At 38.2% G+C, this 13,388-nt stretch overlaps 1 long non-coding RNA gene across 1 annotated transcript; it reads right to left on the bottom strand.

Annotated features, from left to right (window-relative positions):
• Positions 1 to 5,314: 5,314 nt before the first annotated feature.
• LOC108667156 lies at positions 5,315 to 10,734 on the bottom strand. The gene is made up of 4 exons (XR_001930539.2): positions 10,380 to 10,734; positions 7,099 to 7,328; positions 6,177 to 6,273; positions 5,315 to 5,546 (listed from the first exon to the last, which is right to left on the bottom strand). It is a non-coding gene; the product is annotated as an uncharacterized LOC108667156 (long non-coding RNA).
• Positions 10,735 to 13,388: the final 2,654 nt, after the last annotated feature.

The raw sequence follows: 13,388 nt of genomic DNA, 5'->3' as shown, positions 1-13,388 counted from the left end.
ACCGGCAGCGGGCCCAGGCTGAGCCCAGCCATTTAAAATTTAAATGGTAACAAAAAATTAGCTCTATAATTTTACAATAATTAAAAATCCTTCTTCATGATCGTTTTTATTAAATGGGCATTTTTTTGGGCAATGAAAGTGAAATGGATTCCTATTTTTACACCGTACACGAAAATGACGAAATAGCTAAGACCTGCAAGAAGGCTAAGCGCCAAGGGTTGCCATGACGACGCCATCTTTTTCATAGCTCTAATTTAAGTGAACGCTCTTGCTGCTGCTCAGCTGCTGGCTGTCCGATGCACGAATGCACGATGAACCATCAACCAACATCAGATCAATCGTAATTGCGATGCTTACACATTATCACATATAACATATTTTTATTTTACTTTAATGACGAAATCATGCACGACACATTTTTGTTATGGAAATGAAAGAAATTCAAATTTATAATTAGTACTTACTGCAAATTCGGCAAGCCGTTGCCCGTTGGAATCAACAAAAACAGTAATTATTAAACACAGGAAATATAGATTGCACAAGATTCGAGAAGGTTCAGTAGAACGTGACACTGCCTCTAGGCTCTAAGGCTGTTCAACGTATGATGGATGTCGACAGGAAAGCGGGAAGCCGAGAACTCCTTATCTTATTCAAACTCTCTGTCACGGCTTGAGCTTGTTGTGTTGAGCGAAATTTAATGATAATAAATTCGAATATAACTTACTTACTTATATGAATAAATGTACATCTTTTTAATTGAGCAATTAATATCTCAAAAGAGCATTTTAATAATACAACTTTAGGAATAATTTTCCGTAATTTTTTTTGATGATCTAGGTTGACTTGGAATCGAATACATTTACTGGCTTCGACTTCAGCTCGAATAGTCTATACATAACCTACCTAAACTTCTTTTCATGTGCGTCATTATTTTGCACGAAAATTACTAAAAATGATCGTTTATATTATTTTAGCTTAATTTCATGACATTTTTTGGATAAATAATATAATAGACGAAAGTTTTAGGAATTTAAAGTGTAACCAGTTTTCTGTGTTTTTTTTAAGGACTAACTGACTTAAGCTTGCGTTCCGACTTCCGAATATTGGTTGGTCTTCGAATCAAATTTAATTTAAAATTTGAACGTACTATTGCTTTTTAACGCGTACAAATGTATTCAAATATACCAATAAAAATGAATGCCGATGCACTAGTTGCTACTACTTGGTATTAGCAAGTAGGCACGCATATATTTAGCATTGTACCAATGTCTTCATCAGTATTACTATGCACTATTTAGTAAAAGATATTACCATGCATTTCCTTATTATGATTTTTCAAGAATTTTGACTTATTTCAGGCGTAAAGTAGGGTAAATTTGTTATCATCATTTTTGTTATTTTTTTCTCGATTTTTTAAGCTATGTATGAATACATATGTATGCATTTTCTTTAATTTATTGCGAAAAAATGACATGCGTCCCTGGTCTCAGGGAACCCGACAGTTCAAATACAGAAGGCAGTTGGCTGCTGAGTGGTGACCAATCAGCGCTCGCTCTGCTAATCAGCTGGCTATGTTTACATTTGGATTCCGACAGTCATGAAGACATCGTCGTGAGGTGAGGTGTGACACGTGTTGCGGCGGTCCGACATTTTCGTTGCGGTGCAATTAGCCTAAAGCTCATGTTCTTATATAATTAACATAGAATGACACCATGATGCTATCATTTTATGTGAGATTACAACAGATCATAATACATAATTATGCATTACAAACAGTTGAGGCACATGAGTCTACAATGCTTTTTTTTCAATTTTATTTGAAGGCTTTGGTTATGCAGGTAGCTGGCATAGAAAAATATCTACTCGGTGAGCCGCAGCCTGAAACTGGATTTTTGGAGCCGTGACGCCCGTGAGCGTTGGCTGTGTTGCTGGGCCTCAAAGACTCAACGGAAACCATTCATTTTGTTGTTGTTGCCGGCTTGAAATGGAATAAGTAGCCAAAAGAAAACCATTCATTTTATAAATAAAACTGAACCACATCTCTTCTTTCTAGCCAGAGTCCAGTATAGGTTCAGTCTAAGGTTCAAGTCTAGCCTCTAGGGGCCGACGGCGGTGAATTTTTTATGAAGCCGATAAACTTACTTGTAGTTGTACTATTGTAGTGTAAATAAAAACTTTCAACTTATGTTAACACTTCTTACTTTCCCTCAGGATAACTCTCCTGAATTCTGATGCAAGTGACCTATGGCTGCGAGGCCTGCCCCTGAAGCAGTCACATCACATAACATCACGATTTTGAAAGTTATAGGTAAAGCTTTTCAGCAACATTCATCCATTGAACTACAAAGCGTTCAGCCTCAGCGGTAATAATCGATATGTCTATCGTCAACATTAATTAACTTGTGTAACACTAACATGAAATATTCCTCTCAAGATTTAGCCTAAACATGGGATCAGTCATCTCATCGGACACATTTGTACATGATGCATTATTCTAATCTGGCGGTATTGACTAAAACCCGAACCCGGACCAAATGACTAAAACCCGGACCCGGACCAAGTGACTAAAACCCGGACCCGAACCGTATTTATTCTTAAGCTCCTTCTTTCTTGGGCGTAGGTGCTTTGATGTGTCATTTATTAGGTCTTGTCAATGTATAGCTAGGGACAAGTATGGCCACTGTTTTTCGGCTGGGAATTCATCTCTCAGCAGGGATGTAACCGTGAAGGGCCAGCCCAGTTTTCTTCGAAATAGCTGATGCCAGTTGCAAAGGTGTCATTATATTACTAATCAATTCATTATTCATTCTTACTGTCATTATTATAGGCCATGGGCCTATTTCTTCAGTGCCGACAATTCTATTCAATTCTTCTATTATTTATAGATGTCAGACATCTATATATTCTCTTTGGTTTGAATAACGGGGTTCGAACTTTGCAGAGGCTAATACTAAACGAGACGAATTTTTCCAGAATTTAATTTAGAATAAGATCCCTTTAGTATATATTTAGGACCAGAGAAAGCACGTCGGCACTATTTCCCGTAGTGTTTCTACGCCACTGGCCCGCCTTGATGCCTCATGTCATGCCTACCAGAAGTAGAATCAAGCGTATGCTCCATGTATGCCGATGACACAAAAGTTTTTAATACAGTTAAGGATGCGTGAATTAAAATGCAACTGCAAATGATCTTGACAGTTTAGTTGACTGGGCTGATGCGTGGCAGCTGCGTTTCAATGCTGACATGTATAAAGTACTTTATCTCGGCATGAACAATGAACAGCAAGCTTACAGCATGAGAAGACACGGTTGCAACGAGAGGGTTATGATTGAGAAGTCTTGCGTGGGAAAAGATCTTGGAGTTTGTGTCGACAAGGAGCTAAAATTTTCTAGGCATATTGAAACGCAAGTTAATACATCCAATAAACTGCTTGGCTGATCAGACGCCCCTACGAGTACCTAGATATAGAAATGATGAAGCTGCTGTTCACCTCTGTCGTGCGCCCGAACCTAGAGTTTGGACACGTTGTGTGGTCACCGAAACTTGAAAAACATGAGTCGAGAGTGTTCAAAAACGTGCAACAAGGATAATTCCAGGTATAGTGGCAAATTTCATGAAGAAAGATTGAAGATTAGGAAACTTCCCAGTCTGTTATCGTCGACTGAGTGCTAACCTCGTTGAAGTATGCAAGTTTACTTGTGGTTTTTACAAGGTCCCAGAAGGACTCATAGAATTGGAAACTTGAATCAAAACCAGGGGCCACAGCTATACCGAAACTAGAAAAACTGCGGTGCAACTCAACCATTCGACAACACTTCTTCTCGCTTCGAGTCACCGACATGTGGAAGACAGCCTCCCTGAAGATATTGCTGACGCTCCGAGTATGAACGCGATCAAGTACACACTAGACAAGGCCATGCAGTAGCATATGTTTAGTCATGAAATGCCTCGTATCCTACGGAACAACAAAGTCTAGAAACGATTTTAAACCTACCGACCGTTGAAAAGATTTGATTAAAAGGCTTTCTTTTAGATCTGCGAACTAGTCAAGAAAAGTACATATTCGGACCTGCTGTTTGAAGTTAATTATCAATGATATATTTATAGATTAAAGGCTAATCACGGTTTCAAAAGGAATAAATTCACACAAATAATGTTAAATATATCAACAATAGAAACAAGTATGATGTAAGTTTGTTTCATTGTTTGCATTAACATTTGGATTGCCTCCTAAACCCTTTGCTGCGACGAAGAATTTCCATCAGTAATGCCCGATAAATTTAGTAGAACTCCATTGCGCAGAAATTGAAGTAAGTTACACTAAGGTTTAATATCAATCATGTCCATAATCACGCAATTAACGCGAAAAAATTATCAATATTCTTGGACCAAAAAAATGTTACCTATTAAGTCGGAAGTAAAAAAACCCTGAGTGAATTGTTCATAATGAATTCTCAATCGGAAATGGAAAAATTTTACATTTATAGTCAAAATTGAGCAATTTATTAAATAAATCAATTAACAATCATACTGGAGTTGGTGATCGAGGGAACATGATTCGATCCATGAAAGATTTATGCAGCATGTTTATGATGATATGGAAGATACATGCTGCCCTCAGCTGCATGCTGCCCTCAGTTGCATGCTGCCCTCAGCTGCATGCTGCCCTCAGTTGCATGCTGCCCTCAGTTGCATGCTGCCCTCAGTTGCATGCTGCCCTCAGTTGCATGCTGCCCTCAGTTGCATGCTGCCCTCAGTTNCCTCGTCTCACCAGCACCCCTCGTCTCACCAGCACCCCTCGTCTCACCAGCACCCCTTCGTCTCACCAGCACCCCCTTGTCTCACCAGCACCCCCTCGTCTCACCAGCACCCCTTCGTCTCACCAGCACCTCCTCGTCTCACCAGCACCTCCTTGTCTCACCAGCACCCCTTCGTCTCACCAGCACCCCCTTGTCTCACCAGCACCCCCTCGTCTCACCAGCACCCCTTCGTCTCACCAGCACCTCCTCGTCTCACCAGCACCTCCTTGTCTCACCAGCACCCCTTCGTCTCACCAGCACCTCCTCGTCTCACCAGCACCTCCTTGTCTCACCAGCACCTCCTTGTCTCACCAGCACCCCTTCGTCTCACCAGCACCTCCTCGTCTCACCAGCACCTCCTTGTCTCACCAGCACCCCTTCGTCTCACCAGCACCCCCTTGTCTCACCAGCACCCCCTCGTCTCACCAGCACCCCTTCGTCTCACCAGCACCTCCTCGTCTCACCAGCACCCCTCGTCTCACCAGCACCCCTTCGTCTCACCAGCACCCCTCGTCTCACCAGCACCTCCTTGTCTCACCAGCACCCCTTCGTCTCACCAGCACCTCCTCGTCTCACCAGCACCCCCTCTTCTCTCACCGGCACAGAGAGCCGCCATAAGCTCCGCCATGGCCATCCCCTCATGCGCCTTCTTCAGTGGCATGAGGCACTGCAGGTCCTCCGTGGCGGTCGCTGGCGGGGCGTGCTGCTGTGCCGCTGCAAGTACCTGTTCCCTCAAATTTATGGCTCTGAAATAATTAATTGTAATCAATCAACCAGCATGGAAATCAATGCTTAGTAAACCCCCAGGTGCTTTGGGAAAAATTTTGTTTTGGGGGGGGGGGTGAATAACATTTGGGAAAAACGCTACATGTACGGGGCAGGGTGTGGTCATGAATGGAATCAAATCCTAAGCTTTTCAGTTAAGATAGTGAATCAATAGTACAGTGGGTAAATGCTATTCTGTAAATGCTATTCTGTAAATGCTATTCTGTAGTATCCATGTCACCAATGTCGCCCTCATTCAATCCAAATTTTGTCTCAAGTCAGGTTCAAATTTCGTCACACATTGCAGACCTCTCATAAATGAACTTCTGGTCAAACAGCTTTTTCAATTTGTTCTCTGTTTGCTCAAACTTGATGAGGTGCAAACAGTTATTAGAAACAGTGCTGTTAGTTATGTTTTTTACATTTCTTCCATCATTTCATTATTTCAAATTTCAAACTGATCATCTACACAATTTGTGCCAACAATACACATATCACAAGAGAAAGGGTGAAGAAATTCAATTTTAATATGTTAACACACTTGATTACCAATGAAAAAGCAACAAAGAAACCAATTATTGAGGTATGAAGAGAAAAATGAGCCTACAAACCTCTTGTTTGGAGCTCAGTACACCAAGTTGACTGACATGCATCAAGTGCAGCAACAAAGGAACTTGTGCAAAGATGGGAGGTCACTCTTGATCCAGTCTGTAAGAAAATGTTAGCATTGATATCTTCTTCCTGTAAATCTAAGAGCCATGATACATGGATGAAGACACATAAGAGAATTTCATGAACAATAAATCGTGATCATTATTAAGTTGTTTTTATAAATTATAGAAAAAACTTATGATAAAACTTATCAGTTCAAGTTTGTCAGCCATTTAATAAGAATTGCACATAGTACAGAATAAATTTTGAAATTGTCAGGCTTCAATAAGCAATGAAATAGTGTGCTCACTCATGAAGTATGCACTGGGGTTTCCAGTACCGGTATCAAATTTTCCTGAGCTGTTTTTGAAATAGTAAAAGAGATCCACTAAATGAATGTAAGAAACTCAAAGATGATAAAAAAATTCAGTATTTCAGCCCAAATAGCACAGACAAGGCACTTTTTTGCTAAAAAGTTGTGTGCACTCAAAGTGTAAAAAATTCATAATCAATTAGAAAAATTATAAACCTTGTGGTTTCAATAATAAACAATGTCCCAAAGTCATTGCTTCAAACTAGAACTTTTCAAAAATAAAATTTAGTAACTGGAACATCATTATTACTAATCAAATTATTTATTATGTAGTGCCCCGACAAAATGGAGACTATACAATATTTTCCATCAGTTTACCATATATATGTTTCTTCCTAAAGAATATGTCCAAAGAATATGTTTCTTCCTAAAGAAACAAAAAAATTTTTGATAGAATTCATTCTCTACTCTTAAATTAAACTTGTATAAATGAAAAGCTTTGGCCAAACTATACCAATATTTATCTTAAAGGTGCATTAAGATGAATTACCCTAATAGTCTCTGCTCACCAAGTAGTTGAGTAGATTCCTGAGAAGGTCCAAACATGGAGCACAGATCCTTTGGTGAAATTTCGTTGAGACAATCCCATAGCAGCGGAGGTAAGACTTTGTGCCATACATCATACACAAACACATCCACCAAGTGGCAGTTTGCCAAAGCAAGAAATGGGCTCAAGTTGATAGCCACATAGTGGAGAGCTTCACGAGCAGCCTCTCTTGAAGCCATTTATATGAAGGACCTGGAAATACAATTTTTATGTTTTCAAAATGTTATGTTAATATAATATGTACAATACAAATTGTTTGTGTAAAAGATCTTTTTGATTTACCTCTGCCTTGAATGTTATGTGGACAGTCAAATTTGCATCTAGTAATTCTTTTAATATTAGCCATAATAAAAATCATGACTTATCACTGACATTTTTGCATCATGGTGATAAATGAGACTTTTATGCTGACCTTCCTGTGCTGTGGAGGAATCAGCTCCTGGTATTTACTCCCTAGTTCCATAGGATATTTTAAAAAATTTAGAACTTGATCAGGCAATTAGAAATGAACTGCTTCTAAAAATCTCTCTTTTGCAGGGTTGGCAGTGATTAAATCAAAATGATTAAATCATGTGATTAAATCACTTGATTTTTTTATAAAAAAAAATCATGATTTTTTTTATTTTTTCGATTTTTTTGATTTTTTGATTTTTTCATATATTTAAATATATTGAGTGGCAGTCTTTAATTTATATTGAGGTATTGTTATTCATGATTTAGTATAAATGTACTATGAATGACAAATTGGTATATAAACTTGTTGCCTTTAGTGTGTATTAGGTTCCAATAAATTGAATGTTTTTGGTACAGAGGCATCAAGAGTGCAATACATTGTACGTAGCTAGCAGCTTAGCTAATTCTTATAAGGCTATAAGTAGTCTTTGACTAACTATTTGACTATTTGCTATATATTGATTACAATATACAATTTAAATGTGTTAGCTAGCTTATTCAGGGTGGGGCAGAACTGATTGAACAGTTTTGAGGCAAAATATAAGAGTAATGGAGGTACATAAAGAAGAAAGTTTATTTTCCTCAAGATTAGCATAACATACCATTTAAGATACTTATGTTTTGAAAACAATATCAGGAAAATGGTGTTTGTTAGCTGCATCACACTGTTGGAGACTTGGAGTCGTTCTCAGAAGTTTCCTACAACAGGTTCAAACAAATGGCAAGGTATGGCCATAATCTCTGCTACAATAATCCATTCCCTTAGCTGTGGTAGGATGTGAGGGTGACTTCTGAATACCCTCTCTTTTAGATGTCCCCAAAGAAAGAAATCACAATTGCTCATATCAGGTGACCTTGCAGGCCACTGTAAATCACCCCTCAGAGTCTGGGAACATGCGTTTCAAAACATTGAGCGACATTTGGGGCTCGGGCTGTGTGAGCTGTAGCCCCATCCTGCTGGAATCACACGTCTCCCAATGCTTCATTTTAAACAATGTTTACCATCATGGGCTGCAAGAAATTTTGCAACATTGCAGCATAGCGATCGGAATTCACTGTTACGGTTACTCCCTCCTCTGAGAACGACTCCCAACAGTGTGTTGCAGCTAACGGCCCCTATCTTCCAGATATTGTTTTCAAAACATAAGTATTCTAAATGGTATGTTATGCTAACCTCTAGGAAAATAAACTTTCTTCTTTATGTACCTCCATTACTCTTTTATTTTACCTCAAAACTGCTCAATCGGTTCACCCCCACCCTGTATATTGAGAGGTTGAGATTGTATTGACCTTTTGGGCAATTAGAAAGATTTTCCACCCTAATACGAGTATTCTAATTAAAATATTTAATTTCAATCTTTAAATATGTGAATTTAAAACACAAAACAAAACAATTACAATTAAAAGACTATACATAAAATATTTAAATGCAGTGAATAGATATAAAATATTTGAATTGTGCACATGTTTATTTCAAACTGTATTAGATTTTTTCATAACTTAAGTCTCGTTTCAAGTCGTATGAGGTTTGTTTGGTTATTGTTCAGTTTATGTTTATTTTATGTTTAGTATTTGTTTATTGGTCTGAATTAACTGGGAACAGTGCAGTCAGTCACTCAGTCATTTCTAGTCAGTGTGTATAGAGTGTAGAGTCTGGTAGATTTATAGGACATGAAACTAGTAGATCTATCGATAGTGCTGTGCACTGTGCAATCAGCTACCTATCTGTTATGTGACTCTTCAACGTTTAGAAGATCTGCATTCCTGAAGTGTTTTTGTATATTGAAGCCAGTTAAATGGTCAATATTTAGCTTATTACCTTGCTCCATATAAACTTTACAAAGCTAATGAATAGACTTATCAATAATTGTTTACCCAAAAATCCCTAAGTGGTAAACATCACCTTGGCCTGTTGGCCATTATTGAAGGCAATAAGTGCCCTTTTTAGCCATCCATTTTGATCCATATACTGTTATTGTTAGTAGGCTTACTGCAACATAAAAAATAACACTTCAAAAAGACAAAAAAGTTGAAAAAATAAAAAAAAATCAAATAAATCAAAAAAATCATGAAAAAATCAAAAAAATCATTGATTTTTTATTTTTTTGATTTTCTTAAAAAAATAAAAAAAATCGCCAACCCTGCTCTTTTGTCAATGATTTTTGGCTTTGCATGCACTACCTACTCTCTTTTATAAATAAATGAAATCTATTGTTCATGTCAAGATAGTGACATATTTGAAAATTGAGATAGTGTCGTATATGAAAATTATATTTAATTGTTGATAGAATATTCTTAAAATTCAAACCAATTACCTATTAAGCCATTGAATAAACTTCTATTTTCTAAATGTTTGAAAAGCATTTTGCTAACCAGAATGTAAATCTTGGTTGCCTAAAATCAGCAAAATCCATGAACAAAGAGGCCAAAAAAGGCCGATAACAGATAACTCAATGTATACTAGTTTATTTGTAGGTTCCGCTATAAAAATTCCATTTATTTTCTCTTTGCAGTACTTAAAATTTAGTTTCGAAGTACCCCTATCATAAATTTTTGCCAGCCAACGCAATTGTGAAAAACTAAATCACAGAATTTGTCCGGAAAAAATAACTGTCTGGTCACCCAGGCCAACCCTGTTTAAAAACGGTACAAAACTGAAATAATAGCACAAGATGAAGCAATTGGAGTCAAAGTGTTAAGGGCAGACATCCTGTGAGGCTGTGAACAGGTCATAAAAAATTTCAAAAGCAAGAATAGGCAATGGCCAACGCCCCAACGGTCCCAACTCACCCTATTCTTCAGTGGTTACTAACACTTTACATGAAATAAGGTGCTTTGAATTCCAACTTCAGGGCCTATTCTCCAACAACTGCAATACATGGGTTAATTTGTTGTTGTTGACGGCTGGAAGGTGAATACATTAGATTCTTCTTCTTCTTAAATCAAAGTTTATGGGAGCCTCTGAATACTTGTTCAATGTGGCCCCATGACAGGACGGTTTAAGGAAATTACGGTGTTAGTAAGGAAAAATTAGGTGCAGCAACAAATTTAGGTGTTCTGAAGAGTTGTCCATGTTTCTTGACGGCTGAATGACTGCAGAATGGGGCCGCCAAAGTGGAGACCACACCGGGGTGGAAAATCCCACTCCAGGGCAGAGAGTCCCACTCCAGGGCAGAGAGTCCCACTCCAGGGCAGAGAGTCCCACTCCAGGGCAGAGAGTCCCACTCCAGGGCATAACCACTCACCTGGGGGCACTAACCACTCACCTGGGGGCACTAACCACTCACCTGGGGGCACTAACCACTCACCTGGGGGCACTAACCACGATTAAATGAGGATGCTTCTGACAGAATCGCAGAAGTAAACATCATTTCCGGAATAACATTCCGGACTACGGATTGAAAAAATTTAGTTCACCGATTCAAATGTAGGTGAAATGAATTTTCCTTCATAAGAGCATATATAAAGAATGAAAATATCATATGGGTGAAATTATTGAATAGTTTCAAGGTAAGTTTCAACTATGTTTCCCCAATGCTAAACCGATCGATTATCTCAAAATAAGTTCTTAATAATTATCTGCTTATCCAAAATAAAATTCAAAAATTCGAGAAATCTTCTTTTCCCATAATATAGACACTTTTTATGCGATTAGGTGTTATTTTTTAATTTATTTGTCTTACTGAAGGAACTCTGATAGAATAGAATAGAAGTGTCGGCATTGAAGAAAATAGGCCCATTGCCTATGATGACACAGAAGATTGCAAGGAACTCTTCTAAATAGTGGCATGCATTTCCATAATAGACTATATGCAAATGACTACCAGGAAAAATGTCTCTACACGAATATCAATGATTTCTGAAACTAATTTCCCATTTACAAATTAAGTTGCGAAAAGTGATTCTGTAACAGCTCATGTGCAGGGCTCATGTGTAGAAGCTGTTATGAACCATGGTCGATGGGATACAAACAGAAAATTGCATCGAGACAAAGTTCTGTGCCGCAATGGTTGTTGATACAGACTGTTCTAGCTCCTTCCTACAGGTTAAAGTCATTTACGCTTTAATCCGGACGAGCGCCATAAAGGAGGCTCGCTAGCGTGCCTATGCATTTCATTATTTAAACATCCTCTTCGGCATCTAGCTAATAGGGCATTTGAGAAAAGTCAACTATGTCAAAAGTCAAATACACAGACGCCTGGCAACATGGTCGAACAATAGAGTTTAGGCTCGCCTTGATTGCGATTTATCATACCACCGAATTTCAAATAAAGCAAGTCGGTGTTTATTAAAACTCGCTCTAAATTCAGGATTTATTTTTGGCTAACAAGAGAAACCTGCATCACCGTCGACTTCAGAGCAAAGATTTATATAGTAGATCGTTTCTCAATGTTTTTTGCTAAGAGTAAATCTGGGGGAAATCTGTTACGTGCTTAGTAGCTTTCGATAGCCTAAATGTTATGAATGTATTTCCCACGATTTTGTTAAAATATCTAACGAAGATTCTCATGTCTTCGAAACATTTATTTGGATCGAAATCATTTATTGGGATCGGAAAAAAACAAAGACAAAAAGAACAATGATGCCAGGCTCTAATGAGAAATTAAATGTCAAGGTCATGAAAATGACAGGAGTTTGATAAATTAGAATGCATGTGAACTTTATTACCTCTTTATTGTCTTATATAGCGTCTTGTAAACATATAACAAATATGTAATTGCCTCGTAATACCCATACACTAGTTTATGTGACTAAATATGCATCTTTTCATGTAAAAGCAAATAAGAGGCTAAATTGATCCAGGATAAGCTAGTGAGGTAGTCTCACTCACCTCAAACGTAACGCACTTCTTTCTGGTTGGCTCCAATATCCTTAGGATTCCCCATATCTTCTGTTGTCAATTGAAGATGACATATTATTTCTCTGAACTTCTGTCTTTTTAGCGCATTTTCTCATTCATGAAAAAAACGCGCTATTGTGCTCGTCATGTACGTCCGTGACTTCACGGACGGACGAACGAGAAAATGCGCTCTGTCACTCACTGCAGTGAGTACTGATCTAATTTTTTCACTCAACACTAATGGCCGTCATCCCCGGCCAGGCGATATGGCGGCACCAACATTTTATTAGCTTGCAGTAAAGCCACACTATTTCATGCTCCTAGTCTGCTGATTATAGAGAAATTTATAATACAGCTAAAGATGCGACGAAAAAACAGGTAAAGATGCAAAGAAGCTAAATATGCTACGAAATGCAGCTGTGAAAGTGCAGCTTGGATTAGCACTCTTTTACATAATTAGTTTAAGTAAATGAAAACCAAGTTAGCGCAGGAAGTTCCATCCTATCACTTAGAAGACCATTCTGCGTTTTTGACATGATTCTCGAATTTGATTTTACTGCGTTGATTTTGCGCGTGAAATATCCAAAGAAATATATATCCAGGTACCTTGAAATCGGTTAATATAAATTTGTAATTCATCGCTTGCATTTACTTCATGCTGTTGTACGCTACCATATCATTTAAGTCTCTTTCCCTTATCTGCTGTGGCAATGGGCATACGCTTCTAGCATCTGGCACATATCTTGTGTCTGCTGCTCAAGAGTTTCTAGCTGCTGCAAAAGTATTGAAGTAAACTCAGCGTAGACAACTTTGATCGCCTAACAACTTTATCCCGATAATATTATGCCGTCAAATATTGAAGTCTCGACCATACAAATGTGTTTACACGTTCGTTGCTTCACCAGGCGAATGAAGTCCGCAATCCCCGACCACGTGTCAGGATTGGGAATTGTCATCCT

Source organism: Hyalella azteca, unplaced genomic scaffold (assembly GCF_000764305.2).
Source record: "Hyalella azteca isolate HAZT.00-mixed unplaced genomic scaffold, Hazt_2.0.2 contig12874, whole genome shotgun sequence".
In the NCBI taxonomy this organism is placed as follows: Eukaryota; Metazoa; Arthropoda; class Malacostraca; order Amphipoda; family Hyalellidae; genus Hyalella; species Hyalella azteca.
This window is presented reverse-complemented; position numbering and strand designations above follow the sequence as displayed.